We start from the raw sequence: 17,284 nt of genomic DNA on the forward strand, positions 1-17,284 counted from the left end.
GATGACTTGATATAAGGCAGAAGGAATAGACAGCAATCCATCAGAATTTCTAAGATCATTGCTGGGGAAGTGGCAACTAAGCGACTATTCAAGTTGATGCATAGATTATTCGATGAGACTTTGTGAAAAATATCATCGACACAATCCCGAAGACAGAAGATAAGTGAAAGAAATATCACAATCAGGTAGACAACCATACATTCAAGTTGCTGACAAGACTTATACACAGAAGAATGGAAAATAAAATTTAAGACTTGTTACAAGGCTTCTCTCTTCCCACGCCCGGGTTCCCGGGTTCTATTCCCAGCGGGGTCAGGGATTTTCTCTGCCTCGTGATGGCTGGGTGTTCTGTGATGTCCTTAGGTTAGTTAGGTTTAAGTAGTTCTAAGTTCTAGGAGACTGATGACCGTAGATGTTAAGTCCCATAGTGCTCAGAGCCATTTGAACCATTTTTTTGTTACAAGGCGCTCTGTTTGGCCTTCTAAAAGGCAAGAGTAGTAGAGAGAGACTGTAACATTGCGGTGGATGATGGAAGCAAGAGATTTTCATAGGATTTTTAGACCTGGAAAAAGCGTTTGACAGTGGGAATTGGTGCAACGTATTCGAAATTCTGAGAAAAATAAGAAAAAGCTTTAGGAAGGACGGAATACAGTATGTGCAAGAACGAAGATGGAACAGTAAGAATGGTAAACCAAGAACTATGTGCTTGGATTAGAAAGAGTCTAAGACAATGTGAGATGCCTATAACAGTTTCCACAATGAAACGTTGTCTCGAAACCTGGCAGAAAATCCAAAGAGATTCAGGTCGTATGTGAAGTGTGTTAGCGGCAAGAAACAATCAATACATTCTCTGCGCGAAAGCAATGGAGATACTATCGAAGACAGTCCTGCCAAAGCAGAGTTACTAAACACAGTCTTCCGAAATGCCTTCACAAAAGAAGACGAAGTAAACATTCCAAAATTCGAATCAAGAACAGCTGCCAACATGAGTAACGTAGAAGTAAATATCCTCTGAGTAGTGAAGCAACTTAAATCACTTAATAAAAGCAAGTCTTCTGGTCCAGAATCTATACCAATTCGGTATGTATCTGAATGGAGCGAAAAGTGGCAGTTAACCCCGAATAACGAAAGGTGTGACGTCATCCACATGGGCCCTAAAAGGAACTCATTAAACTTCGGTAACACGATAAATCAGTCTAATCTAAAAGCCGTAAGTTCAACTAAATACCTATGTATTACAATTACGAACAACTTAAATTGGAAGGAACACGTAGAAAATGTTGTGGGGAAGGCTAACCAAAGACTGCGTTTTATTGGCAGGACACTTAGAAAATGCAACAGGCCTACTAAGGAGACTGCCTACACTACGCTTGTCCGTCCTGTTTTAGGATAATGCTGAGCGGTGTGTGATCCTTACCAGATAGGACGGACGGAGTATATCGAAAAAGTTCAAAGAAACTCAGCACATTTTGTATTATCGAGAAATATGGGAGAGAATGTCACGGAAATGATAAAGGATTTGGGCTGGATATCGTTAAAGGAATGTCGTTTTTCGTTGCGACGGAATCTTCTCACGAAATTCCAATCACCAACTTTCTCCCCCGAATGAGAAAATATTTTGTTGACACCGACCTACATAGGGAGGAACGATCACCACGATAAAATAAGGGAAATAAGAGCTCGTACGGAAAGATATAAGTGTTCATTCTTTACGCACGCTATACGAGATTGGAATAATAGAGAATTGTAAAGGTGATTCGATGAACCCTGTGCCAAGCACTTAAATGTGATTTGCAGAGTATCCATGTAGATGTAAATGTAGATTGTTCAATCCGTATATCGAAACAGCAATCACCACCTCACCCTCGCTCCATCCATCATCTCCTTCTTTCCTTCTCTCTGTTCATCTCCGTCTCTCCTCTCCCTACTCATCTCCTCCCCTTTCTGTTCTACGTCCATTTCCTCCGCTCCCCTCACTCTGCCCATCTCTTTCTCTTTCCAATCTCTGTCTATTTCCCACCCCTTCCCTATTCGTGTCTATCTCCTCCTTCTATCCGCGCGGGATTAGACGAGCGGTCTCAGGCGCTGCAGTCATGGACTGTGCGGCTGGTCTCGGTGGAGGTTCAAGTCTTCTCTCGGGCATGGGTGTATGTGTTTGTGCTTAGGATAGTTTAGGTTAAGTAGTGTGTAAACTTAGGGACTGATGACCTTAGCACTTAAGTCCCATAAGATTTCACACATATTTAAACATTTTTTTCCTCCTATCTGTGAGTATTTCCTCCTTTCACTCGCTTTCTGACCATCTTCTCGTCCTCCCTTCTCTCTGTGCACGTTAACCCTAATAACAGGCTATGTGCACCAAATTTAATTGAAACGTTCGAGGGATTTAGGAGGGGCTTTTTACCCGTGGCTTTGCTCGCATAAAAGAATCAGGACCATTTGGTAGGTACCGAAAGGCTTAAAATGGCCGACAACCTTACAGAATATTCCACAACGTTCTCGACTGCTCTGGAATAACCCACAATAGTCTGCGATGTTCCGGGATGTTCGCTAACATTCTAGAATCCTCCAGACTGTTCTCAAACACTCCAGAACATTCCGGATCATTGCGGAACATTCTAAAACATTTTCGAATGTTGTGGAATGCTCTCGAATAGTCTCCAACGTTGTGGAGTGTTTTAGAATACTATAGAATGTTTCGGAATGATTTGGCATATTCTAGAAATTTATAGTGGGAGGAACTTCCCAGCCCTTACATCTCTAAAGCACAATCTTCAGATGGACTACCACACCATATAGCTCCCTTTATCGTACCAGTACACGTTTCTGAATTTTAGCTGAACGCACATTGTGCACCTCGAGCACAGACGATATTAAATTTACTGAACTTAGATTATATGTATAGATTTTTTAAGACAAGAGAAAGCAAAACAAATGAATTATCACCTCTCTCTTGTCGCAGCCAGTAGGCATCTGCTCTCTTATGTCATTCGTTGTCCTAGAAGGACGTACTAATTTGTGTGGCTCCACAGTTAGCCATATTGATACTTATTTGCAGAAAAGAGGCGCAGAATTAATAATTTGCACTCATTTGTGAATTATCTGCAAATATTTACCTAGAATTTTACGTAAGTGTCACTCGTATCGTAATGTATGTGTTGAAATGAATACGTTTTATTTAATCGTATGCTTTTCTCTGTTTTAGTAGTTTTAGTCACCCAATTGTCATGACTGAAGCTGAGGTCAGGTAACAGACTTTGTCTACAAAAAATATATAATGAGCCCTGGCTACGTTCCATACATCTTCGGACGTGCAAAACTCGTTAAATTCACGGCGAAAATTGCATTTACTTTGTTGTGTGTCCTCATTGTACAATGCTACGTAAGATTTTATGAAACATAAGAAATTCAATTTCAATCTTAAAGGCTAAACAAACTTTAATCTCTCAATTACTTATTCAACCATTTATCATTATTACAATTTATTATTATTATCTTAAATTATTATTTTATTTCATTTTTATTGGTTAAGGCGCCGAACTGTATTGTGATTGGGACATGTGTCGGTGGGAAAGGGGGAGGGAGGCGTAGGGATTGCGGTCAGGTATCTCTCACGGAACGACAGATTTCACTTGCCAAACTCTCTTCTCTGGGATGGTGGAACATTTTCTTTTCACATACTCTATTCTGAAGGGTGTATCATATGACATACTATTCGAATTATCATCATCATTGTTGACCATATGATTCCGTAATTAAGATAATCTGTCTTTATTTCATATATGATCAAATAAATTGTATGAAGTATAAATGAAACTGATAGGTCGTTATTTGTTTGCAGGTAGTAGCAGAGTCTCACGCTTAGTGGGTGCGGAGTACTCGAAAATAGAGTGAGCCTGACATCGCGACAGGAAAACATTCAAACCAGTGGTAAGTGAGAGGAGAGTATCGGCAGGCTGGAAATGAGAGTCAGATGTGCCGATGACAAATTCATACTGTTCTTTTTTTTCTAAATATTATCTATAATGTTGCAGTGTATGGATAAGTATCTAAGTTTCATATATCAAACAGCTAAACAATCATAGTAAAATATTTAGCTGTAAAGCCTCGTCTGATGATAGTTGCAGATATGTGGCTGTCATAAAAATATTATAAACGTATTTTCCACCGCTTAAGAGTGAAAGTAACTTGTCACAGCATGTAATTGTACGTTTCAATTTCCTTGTCATAGAGCATAGGTGAGGAGATGTTGATTACTGGTATTTTAACCAGGACTGCTGGTATGGCACACTCCCTAGAGGGAACTGGTTCGATGACCTCTCAATATCATGTTTTATATCGACATCTTTCTTGAGGTCTTCTCTGATTACGAGTGGCAGAGGTCATGCTCGAAAACATTTTTGAGTTGTGTACGTAGTAACGATAAGTAACGATAGCAGCATGAGTTGTAGTTATTGGTTTTATTTATATGCATCCGGTGTCTGTGTTAATACAGACCATCTTCAGGCGTTTCTGTGACTTTGAGTGATGCTGGATTACAGTGGAAGTCATATCCAGGTCCAGCGGTAGCGTTCTCGCTTCCCACGCCCGGGTTCCCAGGTTCGATTCCCGGCGGGGTCAGGGATTGTCTCTGCCTCGTGATAGCTGCGTGTTGTGTGATGTCCTTAGGTTAGTTAGGTTTAAGTAGTTCTAAGTTCTAGGGGACTGATGACCATAGATGTTAAGTCCCATACTGCTCAGAGCCATTTGAGCCATCTCCAGTCTTTTTGTAGAAGGTTCAGAAGTCATCGGAGTACGCAAGATTTTTCTTCATCTGTGGTGTATCTGGGTGCAGCTGAAGGACAGCTTGCATCTGCTAAGTGCCTGCCGAAGAGCATATTTTACTAACAAACTGATCTCCACAAAATCATCAGTTTCTTTTCATTCAGACAGCATACACAAAATTCAGATTGTAGATACATGTCCTCTAGACCATATGCTATGGTTTGATGCTCACTCTCCCACAAATTTTGTTTTCATAATATCATGATTAATTTTGCTGTTTATCTTTTTAATAACTCTATCGTAGAATAGAACTGAGCCATTTAATAGCTGATGTAAATGATTTTCAAATATATACAGCTGGTGAGAATTCCATCTTTATTATAAGCCATTGGTCCTGTCTCAATTTCTTAAGATTTAGTTTTCTCGGAGGCGCATGTCTATAGTCCTTCCACACACTGAAATATCACTTTCACGCTATCGTAATACTCTCCCAAAGAAGCCAAGACAACAGCACAGTCTGTTGATAAAGTGGAGATCTTCTGCCCCATTTTGCATCTCCTTCAGCGTGCTATGGTACTGGGATGCGGGGATTTGAATGTGTGCCAGAACTGTAGATGTGCACCTGTAGACAAACAAAATATTAATTAAATTATTTTTGAGATGGTAATTATAACGGTATGACTGCCCCTCATCAGCTCCCTGGACGCTCCACTATTGACGTTACGTTCAAGAGGTTTAAGGACGATGCGAATTGTATGAAATAGCAGTGCCTATGTTATTGAGAAGTACGATGTAGAACTGCAGAAACTACACTCGTCAAGAAACACAGAAACTGTGTTTGCAGTTGCGAATATGGATACTCACGGGCTGTATACTGGAATGACAACAATGAAAATTTATGCTGGACAGTGACTCGAACCCTGATATCGCGCTTTACGCGAGCGAACGCCTTAACCACTTTTTTTTTTTTTTTTTTTTTCTTTTTAAATCTCATTTTTGTTCGCTTGTGTTCGTTGCATCTGCTCGGGGCGGACGTCGTAGGACATCCATTTATGTTCATTGTTGATCGATTGACTCAGTTTTTTTATTACAGAGGGCACGTAACCCTCTGACCGAACACGCTGAGCTACCGTGCTGGATATTAGCCATCCGCTCACGAGTCACGGCCGGACCCAAAGTCCCATATGTAGCCTACACTCGCACCTTAAGTATAATGCCATTCAATAAGGAAAACTTGGTTGAGAGCCGAGGGCCTGGTATTGACGAATAAATACGAAATAAAAATGCATGTGTTATTAAAAAGTACGATGTACTATATAAGTCTGGGTCTGGATGTCATTCGTGCTCGTAAAATGGGAAATCTCGCGTCGAGTCTTGGTCCGGAACAAACATAATTGTCATCATTCCAATATGCAGCCGAAAGTGGTTCTTATTGCAATTGCGAATTCATGTCCTATATTTCTTACCGTCTTTAGTCACTGTAGTGTCTGTTCCTACGCCAAACCATGCATGCCCGAAGGCACATTGCATCGTACTTTTTAATAACACAGGCACTACCATTTCATATTTATTCGCCAATACCAGGACCGCAATATGCGTGACGCAACGAGAGCGGTTTGCGGCACATAAGTGACGATAATAAGGGAGTTTGGGTCTGGCCGTAATTCGTGCTCGGATGGCTGAACCTGTTGAGGTGACCACTCGTGTAAACCGGTTCGAGTACCGGTATGGCACAAATTTTCAGTGTCATCATTCCAATATACAGGCGAAGGTGGTTCATATTGGCAATTCCCTGTATTGATAAAGATGCTTCAGCTGTAGCGAATAGCGAAATATATACATAGAGGAGGTGAATAAGAATATGATACACCACAAATGAAACAAATTACCATGCCTAATACAGCATAAGAGAACCGTCAGAATTCAAAGCAGCTTCCAGTCTTCCCGAAACGGAGAAAGGCAGGTCCTGTACGGTTTACGAGAGTATCTTTTACCATTCTTCCTACAAAATGTTGGCGTTATCAGGTAATGATGATAGAGGAGAATAGCTATCACACACCCTTCTCACCGCAGTAAACCATTAAGATTAAGATAATACTGAGATCTAGTGACCACAGTGACCAGGACAAAAGTGACAATACATCCTTGTGCTCATAAAACCAGTCCTGAACGATGAAAACTATGCGAAGAGGGGCCCGATGCTCCTGCGACACACAGTCACCAACGGGCAACAAGTGTGTGTCATGTAAAGGACCCGATCAGCCAAAATGGTCACATAGTGCAAATACTGTTCTCTGGTTTGCCGCCGGATTGTATTGTGTAACTCGCACAATATTTCGTCGATGCAACTGCTCGACATCATCAGGTGGTGGTAGCTGCTGTTATCACTGCTGCAAGGTGCTACTGATGATAATCTCACGGCGGCGACGGAATTTATCATGCCGGGAGCAGGCAATACGCGTGCGCGGGAAGACGCTCGTAGTTGGAGGGAAGCGGCGCTCCTGGTGCCCCCTGCTGGGAGCCGCAGGAAGGCCATCCGCGCGTGCGCTGTGGGCAATGACTGTGCTGCCGGACGCTCCTGTGGTTAAAGTCCGAACTAAACCTCAGTTGCGCGTTTCGTCACTTGACGGATCGGAAGTTCTTGTTTCCCTTTTTTTTCGATTTAATGGCAGCCAGTGCTGGATTCCAAGCGGCGCTTAGTTGAAACCCTGCATCCCTGTTGATAAGATTGTCCTCTGTACGGATATGTATGGCCTCCTTAACAACACAGTCCCAGAAAGATGACGCTGGGGATAAAATGTCCGTCCGTTCGTACAGCATACGATGTCCCGTGTCCAGGCAATGCTCCGCTACCGCTGATTTATCAGGTTGCCCCAGGCGTGTGTGAGGATGGTGTTCGACGCAACGCTCTTGCACGGTTCGGCATGTCTGTCCAATGTAAGATTTTCCGCATTGGCATGGGATTTTATACACACCACGTTTCCTAAGGCCAAGATCGTCTTTGACCGAGCACGAAAAGCCTTTCCCCGATTACATAAATTGATAACTCAGGCTAGAAGTAAGATACGAATATGAAACTGGTGTGTAATTGTTTACAAGCTACCAAAGCAGCAGATCCGTCGGGAAAGCATGAAAAGTCACATCTGGTACCTCTACGGTGAGGAGATGGCCAACGACATACGTGAGTTTGACAAGTTACGTAATAAGAAAAGTCACATCTGGTCACATAGTCCTTGACAGTAATGCGACCTTTCAAAGCCGAAGGAATACCTCACGATATGGCTGCCTAAATCATCAATCCCGTCCAACCCCCCCCCCCCCCCCCCCCCCAATTTCCTCACTCACTCTCGGCAGAAGGCTTTCTGCATCGTAGGCTTGGAACGGCGAACGACAGACTTAAATTCAGCGAAAAGTTGGAAACAGTGTGAAGCGAGACTCTATTGTCCAAGTTTTATTGCTTCGGCACCACCTTTTTCTGTTACAGGCATTTGAAATACTGATGTGCGTATTTCGGCGCCCTGTAATCATCAGGTTATGGAGCTCACTGCGTGTTGTTTTGGTACTGAATAGATTCTCGAATGCAACTGCGTTTTTTTTTCTCCTGTTGACATCTTACTCTTTCAGCAAAATCCTCTGCAATGATCGTCTGCAACGATCAATCGACACACACTTCCTTCTAGATTATGCGTTAACGGATGATGTTTTTCCACTTTCCCAGTGCCCGGTATAAATACTCCATTCAGTGCCTTTCCCCGATTACATAAATTGACAACTCAGGCTAGAAGTAAGATACAAATATGAAACTGGTGTGTAATTGTTTACAAGCTACCAAAGTTTTTTTCACACATCAGTAAACTTCCACATGAGCAACCTTGGGAGCACGTAGCACATCTGGGTGATATTCAATTTCCGTCCACACATTAGCCAACATCACTGGAGGGATCGATTCAACGACTGTGGTTATCCGTTGGTGCAGGGTTTCAATATCTGTACACGTTTTCGGTAGACCTCGTCCTTGACATAACCCCATAAAAAGAAGTCTAATAGGGTTATGTCAGGAGAGCGTGGAGGCCAAACCGTTGGCCCATCACGACCAATCCATCGCCCAGGAAAGGTCATATCGAGATAGCCACGGACGTCCATACCCCAATGAGGCGGTGCACCGACTTGCTGAATCAAGACATCGGGGTGATACTGAAGCAGCTGAGGAACAGTATACAGTTGCAACATGTCTAGATACCCTGCAGATGTGATGGTAGTCTCAGCGAAGCAGAATGGCCCGATAACTCGATCGTGCAATAGCGTACACCAAACATTCACCTTTGGACTGCCTCTGGTGCACTCGATGACATCGCCTGCGGGTTGTAAACCCCAAATGCGTACATTATGGCGATTCACTACTCCACTGACAAAAAAGGTCGCTTCGTCGGAAAAGGCAATTCGTCTGAGATAACCACCATCGTCCTCAATACGTGATAGCATTTCGACCGCAAAGTCATATCGACGTGTACTGTCATTGGGCAACAAGGCCTGAACGATTTGCACTTTGTTTGCACGAAACAATAAACGTTTGTGTAAAATGTTATGTCGAGAGCTTATTGGCATCCGTAATTCACGTGAGGCCCTGCGCACGGATTTCTTCGGACTTCACAGAGAAGACTGGCTACAGCTTCCACCCTGTCTGCTGAGGTTCTTGGTCGACCAGACCTCGGAAGGTCAGCAACCGATCCTGTGTTCGTGAACTTCTCATATCAGGATTTAATGCTTTTGACCTCAGGTGGATTCCTTCCAAATGTTGGCTGGAAGTGTCTCTGCACTGTGGTTGGTGATCGTGTCTCATGGTACCACAGGACACACTGTGCCTTCTCCTGATTGGTTAACATGGGTTCTTGGGCACTGCACCTCATCCACTACTTACGTACTGCGAACCTAAAATAGAAAAAATCTTTGATACTTGTAAACAATTCGACACAAGTTTCATATTTGTGTCTTAGTTCTAGCTTGAGTTATCAATTTATGTAATCGGGGAAAGTCTTTTCGGACACCCATTTATCGCGGTGTTTCAGTACCTTTGTCCAAGTCACCATCAAGTCTTGCAGCGCAGACCGTTACGAAGGTGCAGGAACAGAGTCACTGAGGTTCTGAAAACTGCACTAGGTTTCTCGGTTGAGGGTTCATGGGGCGAACAACCCGATCGAGGCTCTTCCATGGCTCGAACCGCCAGATCGATGTGGTCCCACAGAGTCTCGATCCGGTTCAAAATGGCGGGCTGGTCTCCGAGAGAGTACCGTAAACTGATGTTCTTCTGACAACGCACGTACACTGAGAGTTGTGTGTAACACGTTCCTTTATTCTGTCGGTAGTTGCCATCGTGCCGTTGAAAAACAAATTCCATGTAGAATTAGACATTGTCATCAAGGAGAGATACCTACTTGTGTTGACCCATTGTGCTTTCCAGAATGACAACTAAGGAAATACCACGAATATATTCTCCAGACAGTAACACTACCTCCTCCGGTTTGCAGGCTGTCAGCCATCTGTCTGACGGAGCACAAAATGTGATTCATCAGAAAATATCACCTAGTGCCACTCATTCGACGTACAGTCGCGGTACTGACGTATAAATTCCTGGCTTCGTTAACGATGAACAGCAGCTAGCATTGGCACATGAAGCTCCAGGCGCAGCACCACTTGCTGAACAGTCACGAGCAGGCACTGTTGGTAGCCCCTTGGTTCATTCGGGTGCCCAGTTGGTCAACGGTTGCTCGTCTACTCGCCTGTACACTCGTCCACAGCCGTCGTCCAGCCCTGTCGTCTAAGGTCAGTAAACAGATCGTTTGCGGACTCTCGTGGTAGCCTTCATTACACGTTCCATCGCCAATTTACAATGGAAGGAGCGCAGATTACAAATCGGTGATAAGGCGTTTGCAGTCTGCCAAATGAGAAGACGCTCGATATAAAAGCCTGTTTAGTGCTCTCCTGCCGAGATAAATGCGGGAACGATCGCACATCCAACACATTGTCAAGGTGTAGTGAAAGGAAATGTATGCGGAGGAGCTGGTGATAAATGAATAGTACACACCATATCTATTCTTAAGTGATGACACACAGTTCTCTCAGTGAAGGAATTCCAGTCACAGCAGCCAGAATGTGGTTTTTGCGTCTTATAGCAAAAGCTGTGTGTTGCATAAACGTATTCACAATGAGAGTGAACAATAAATAATTTGTCGATGATAAAATCCGCTAGTGTGGTAAACATTATTTATTTCTAAAAAGAAAAGCACAACAATGTTTCGGGAAATGCGTCCCATCTTGAGGTGCATCTGAAAAAATTATAAATCAATAATAATACGTATCCAAATGGTTAAGATAATCAAAGCTAAACGGAGCCACCACCACTGGGGCGACAACAACAACAACAACGACGACGACGACGACGACAAGAAAAGCAAGAGCAATGCTTTTCTTTTCAAGCATTAAAAAACCGGATGAACTATGGAGAAAATGTACGGAAGTTAGGCCCCAGAAAAACAGGCCAACTATGTTCAAGACTTATACTGAACTGCTGATAGATATAATTCCAGGAAACATCAGATAGAATTTTTTTCAGCAAGCAAACAAGTAGTAAGAGTAATACAATATGTTGATTAAGTGGCGAAATTGTACTGAAAATTCCTTTTTCTGAAATGTTTTCGGTGGTACCCTGTATTTCTTAGCTTCTCGTACTGGAACTGTATTCTCAAGAGAAGAGATAATATTAACCATTATGTCGTTCTAGAAAAAAAAAAATTATTTATTGACATTTAATACTGAACAGAAACTTGTCTAAGAGATAGCTGTAGAAAGCCAGTGAAAATCCAACACGTTCGATGCTGACATTGAATACCAGCGTTCGGGGAGAGAAGAAGAAACATTGTTTCCATGAGCTACTGCCTAGCCGAAAGCAAGTGACAGTGGCGAGAAGTGGAGAGGAAGACTCATGGCGCCATCCTCTTGGCGCTTCTTATGTGGCCTTGATAGGAGAAAAAGAATTATTTTGTCCCGTGTCTACCTTCACAGTCGAACAAAGAAACGGAGAGAATGAGAAACGTCGGCAGACTTACCTGATATTTCAATCGGAGAACGGCTCCTGCCACGTTTCAACTAAATTTAATGCTGCGCAGTGCTTACATCTCTCAAGGATTTATCGTCTTATCCTGGAAGCGCAAATATTGTTGAAGTTTACCTGTCGGCCACTCCACATATTCAAAAAAGAGATTAGCGTTAAATTTGTGACGGAGTTCAGAAATTAAAATAAAAATAAATTGGCAGTTGAACACTGTGTTTAGGATATATGTTTCATTTAAAGAAATAAAGCTCCAATGCTCGAATATTATTAGCTTTTATTATGTTAATGTAATGTAATGTCTAGCTTCATAATCAACGAGTTTTGCTCCACGATTTGACCCTACGGAATCAGACGAATAAAATAAACATTAAATATATAATACCCATTTCCAAATATTTCACTGCGTGCCTAATGTACTGTTCGCTACGGAACCGAAACGTATTCAACATGACTACTTCTTTAAAACAAATTCCTTGAATGAACTTATGAATTCTTAATCATCAAGAGAATCTTAAAGAAGAGTCTGTATTTGTATTTCGTCTTGTAAGGGTAATACTGTAAAGTAATTTCCTTCGAAACCGGCGTGACCAACCCAGCAAATAACACAGCGAATTATTTCATTTACGGTGAGCGTTACAGAATTCATATTTTACAACAGTTTACATCTGGCGAAATTGGCATGTGTGAGAATGTTGATTATGGCATCCAATACAGTCATTAAAATTTTCTATGATATGCTAGATGGAGGCCTCTTCCGTATTTCTTAAAATAACTCTCTTCACGATCCGTTTTTCTGCCTGATTCCTAATGTGTTCTACTTACTTCGCATTACATTGTCTTTAGAATTTCTCTTTTTAGCGAAGAAATCGAGTAGTATTGGGAGTTCCTCTCCCAATAGAAAAACTTCTTCGAATTTCGTAATATATTTTCGACTCCTTTCATATTGTACCTTTTTCTTATTTTCATCTCGAGGTTTCTCGTTATTCCTTTCCAATCGTTTTAGGATAACTGTGAAATTTTGTATTGTCTAAGAATTGAACTAGCACAGACTAATTCAGTTACCTACGGTGGACACATCACAGAAGCGTGTGTCCGATTCGAGTGATCAAATGCTAGAACAGCCAAGTGTGTTCGGAAGTGTTCGTGGTTCTTTGAGAGTAGGCGCTGATGCATATATGAGGGAATCAGAAGCAAAGTGATATAAGTGCAGTTCAGGTACTTTTGAGATAAATGGCTTTGAAGTTCACCTGGTTATAAGAAAATCTGATTCGGTGGCACAACATTGTAACTCTACAGAGATATACTATAGAATAAAGGTGTTCTGCAGACAAAAGATAACACAAGTTCATACCAACATTCTGGGTGGACAAGGGCCTAAAATTAATTATATTGTTTTGATCTGGAAACGGTTTAGTGGGAATGTAATAAAGGTGCACGTGAACACATTAATCATTTTATTAATCAGTAACTGTTACTATTTTGAACATTTTGAAAAACATAGGGTAATATTTTAGTAGTGGACACTGACCAGAATGTAACTAGCAACATATGTTAAACCTTCTGTGCCTGTTGTTACTTCCTTAGGCCTATAAACACATTCCTCTTCATCATGGCTACGTTCTGCCTCTCCATGTCGTCCTGCTCCTCCTCGCCGTCTTCGACATCCTGAGCTGCTTTTAATTAAAGATTGTTCCTTACACTTTAGATTATCAAAGAAAGTGTGGTGAATTGGGGGAATGAAGCATTTCAGCTCTTGCAGGTTCTTCCACACAGCAAATGTTATGGGTAACTGAGCACTGTACAGTGTTTTCTGTGTAAACTGTTGGAGTATCCCACGAAGTGGTTTAGAGAAGTCAGCTGCATAAAATTCAACATCCTCATTGAATGAAAACTTAAAATGCTTGATGAATGGACATTACGTTTTTTATGTGAATCCATCTACACTGCTGGCCATTAAAATTCCTACAGCACGAAGATGACGTGCTACAGACGCGAAATTTAACCGAAAGGAAGAAGATACTCTGATATGCAAATGGTTAGCTTTTCAGAGCATTCGCACAAGGTTAGCGCCGGTGGCAACACCTACAATGTGCTGACATCAGGAATGTTGCCAACCGATTTCTAATATACAAACAGCAGTTGACTGGCGTTGCTTGGTGAAACGTTATTGTGAAGCCTCGTGTAAGGAGTAGAAATAGGAACCATGACCTTTCCGACTTTCATAAAGGTCGGACTGTAGCCTATCGCGATTGCGGTTTATCGTATCAAGACATTGCTGCTCGCGTTGGTCGAGAACCAATGACTGTTAGCAGAATATGGAATCGGTGGGTTCAGGAGGGTAATACGGAACGCCATGCTGGATCCCAACGGCCTCGTATCACTAGCTGTCGAGATGACAGGCATCTTATCCGCATGGCTGTAACGGATCGTGCAGCCATGTCTCGATCCTTGAGTCAAGAGATGGGTTCGTTTCCAAGACGACAACCATTTGCACGAACAGTTCTACGACGTTTGCAGCAGCATGGATTATCAGCTCGGAGACCATGGCTGTGGATACCCTTGACGCTGCATCAAAGATAGGAGCGCCTCCGATGGTGTACTCAACGACGAACCTGGGTGCACGAATGGCAAAACGTTATTTTTTCGGATGAATACAGGTTCTGTTTACAACATCTTTGTGGTCGCATCGGTGTTTGGCGACATCGTGGTGAACGCAAATTGGAAGCGTGTATTCGCCATCACCATACTGGCGTATCACCCGTCGTGATGTTATGGGATGCCATTGGTTTCACGTCTCGGTCACCTCTTGTTCGCACTGACGTCACTTTGAACAGTGGACATTACATTTCATATGTGTTACGACCCGTGGCTCTACCCTTCATTCGATCCCTTCGAAACCGTACATTTCAGCAGGATAATGCACGACCGCATGTTGCAGGTCCTGTGCCGGCCTTTCTGGATACAGAAAACGTTCGACTGCGGCCCTGGCCAGCACATTCACGAGATCTCTCACTAATTGAAAACGTCTGGTCAATGGTGGCCGAGCAACTGGCTCGTCACAATATGCCAATCACTACTCTTAATGAACTATGGTATCGTGTTGAAGCTGCATGGGCAGCTGTACCTGTAGATGCCATCCAAGCTCTGTTTGACTCAATGCTCAGGCGTATCAAGATCGTTATTATGCTCAGAGGTGGTTGTTCTGGGTACCGATTTCTCAGGATCTATGCACCCAAATTGGCTGAAAATGTAATCACATGTCAGTTGTAGTATAATATATTTGTCCAATGAATACCCGTTTATCATCTTCATTTCTTCTTGGTGTAGCAATTTTAATGGCCAGTAGTGTAATTGATCGCCAGGCAAATGCGTTCCCTTCGGTATCTCCTCGAAAGGATGACTGGGTCAAGAGTTTCATATTAGTGATAGCTACAAAATCTGCCTGATTCATTTTGGTAATTGCGAATTTTTTGCTGGGCCTTTTAACGACGTATACCCAACCCTGAGGAACGTACACATGAGTTTCATTTCTCTTGCGGTTCTCAATGAGACCAAAATCTTTATGATACTCATTGAACGTGCGCCCAGGTTCTAAGAATTTGTGATGGACTGTTTCAATATGTATGTTAGAAACGGTATGCATCCAGTATTTGACAATATTTACATTGAAATTTTGTCCAGAACAACAATATGAATAATATGTGATGTGCTTAAAGTCACAATCCAAAGATTTTACAAATTTCAACACACAAGAACCGATTTCTGTAACTTCTACAAGCAGCGCTTTCATTCCACATATACATATTTTGCCATGAAAGACAATAAGTTGTGAATATCAAGATTACAAGTCCACAATTGTCGAAGATAGTACACTTTGTTAATAGAATGGCGTGGATATGGCAAGGTTTTATGCAAATCAAAACACATCACCACAACATTATTCTAGTATGACGCTCTTTCGTTGTCAGATTTCTTTTCTTGTCGTACACGTTCGGCCTTGCGGTGATGGAGTGTCTGTTCTCGCTGCACTTCTTTTGCTTGATCACTATTAGGGTCACAGCTGCCTAACAAATTCTTATATTTGTCACATTTATTGCATCTATCAGTACTAGGACGGTGAAAACCCTAATTGAAATTCGTATTGAAAACATGCCTGTATGTCCATTCCTTCACACACATATCTCTCTACAGTTGGTTCATCATAGAAATATTCAGGCTTTCAGGCAAGTATATTTTGTAAGCGTTGTGAATCCTGCTGTAATCTGAGGTGTAAGTGGGAAATGACTGTACATGTTCTTCAACAACCTGTAGTTTAGCAGCAGGTACTTTTTTCTTTTGGTGATGCACTTTGCCCCTTCTGGTCCTTCAGTGATACTTTGCTGGTGGCTTTATTGGATACGACTCTACTGGAGTGAACATTTGATGTATGAAACGTCTTTAGAAGAAACTCTTTATGAACGCGTACACCATTAAATTTAATAACAGCATCAAGATTGCTTTTTGTGCTACTTCCCCTTCTTCCCTTTGGTCCTCTCAGTTAAACATAGTCTCGAAGAAAAGCCGTTTGTAAATTCCATGGTCCAAGTGCCCAATATGCAGTAAATAGCTCTTTAAGCTTTCTCACTGAAAATTTGCTGTTACTTTAATATCGACATTTGTGATTGAGTGGCCCTACCCATTTCACTTTATGTTGTATTCCTCTGTGTCCAACATACGATTTCCCAGCATTTCGAAGCCGTTTTGCGACCTCACGCCTATGGTTAGCTTTATATTGCAATCATTTTCTTCCCCTTCTCATAGAATTCTCATCAATTGGTGAAGTACCATTAGCAGAAGATGAGGTTTCTTGTGGCACAGAAGGCTGTCCTGACAAAATTCTTCTAGAATGCACAATATCTGAAGGTTGAGATGATGCTGATTCTGCTAATGATTCAGCATCACTATCACTACGATCACAGTCCGATGGGCTGAAGTCGCTATCCCTGGCAGATAGACGAGAAGAATCGAAACTGGACTCATCTACAATAAAACAAACACCATGGCGTCATTTTCATCTCTTATTTAATTACACAGTAACTCATGTAATATGACAGTTTAGCGTACATCACAAGCTGATAAAACTTTTCACCACTTCATAGCAAAAGTACTCTTTCTCGGTGTACTACACAATATTTTAGGTGAATTACGCTTTTCCTACATTGGATACCCAGATATACACAGTACATTAGGAAACATTACTTAAAATCGAATCATAACCCCACACATTACCACAAAAAACCAAGTTGCATCGTTGTACCGATTTTCCCGCATATTCACAATTTATTAAGCAAGTAAGTTCACTGAATAAGACACTAATGTCGTATAATTAAATCCACAATAACTCGCCTTGGTTCATTATGGTGAATAAATGCA

At 42.0% G+C, this 17,284-nt stretch overlaps 1 protein-coding gene across 6 annotated transcripts in view; it reads left to right on the forward strand.

Annotated features, from left to right (window-relative positions):
• The window catches only part of LOC126277750 (parathyroid hormone/parathyroid hormone-related peptide receptor-like), a 721,000-nt gene that overhangs the window by 420,245 nt on the left and 283,471 nt on the right, over nt 1-17,284 (forward strand). For all 6 annotated transcript variants that reach the window (XM_049977388.1, XM_049977389.1, XM_049977395.1 and 3 more), the window contains one exon: nt 3,842-3,930. The gene's annotated coding sequence lies outside the window, so the exon portion shown is untranslated. The remainder of the gene's footprint in view (nt 1-3,841; nt 3,931-17,284) is intronic.

Source organism: Schistocerca gregaria, chromosome 1, assembly GCF_023897955.1.
Source record: "Schistocerca gregaria isolate iqSchGreg1 chromosome 1, iqSchGreg1.2, whole genome shotgun sequence".
NCBI classification, from domain to species: domain Eukaryota; kingdom Metazoa; phylum Arthropoda; class Insecta; order Orthoptera; family Acrididae; genus Schistocerca; species Schistocerca gregaria.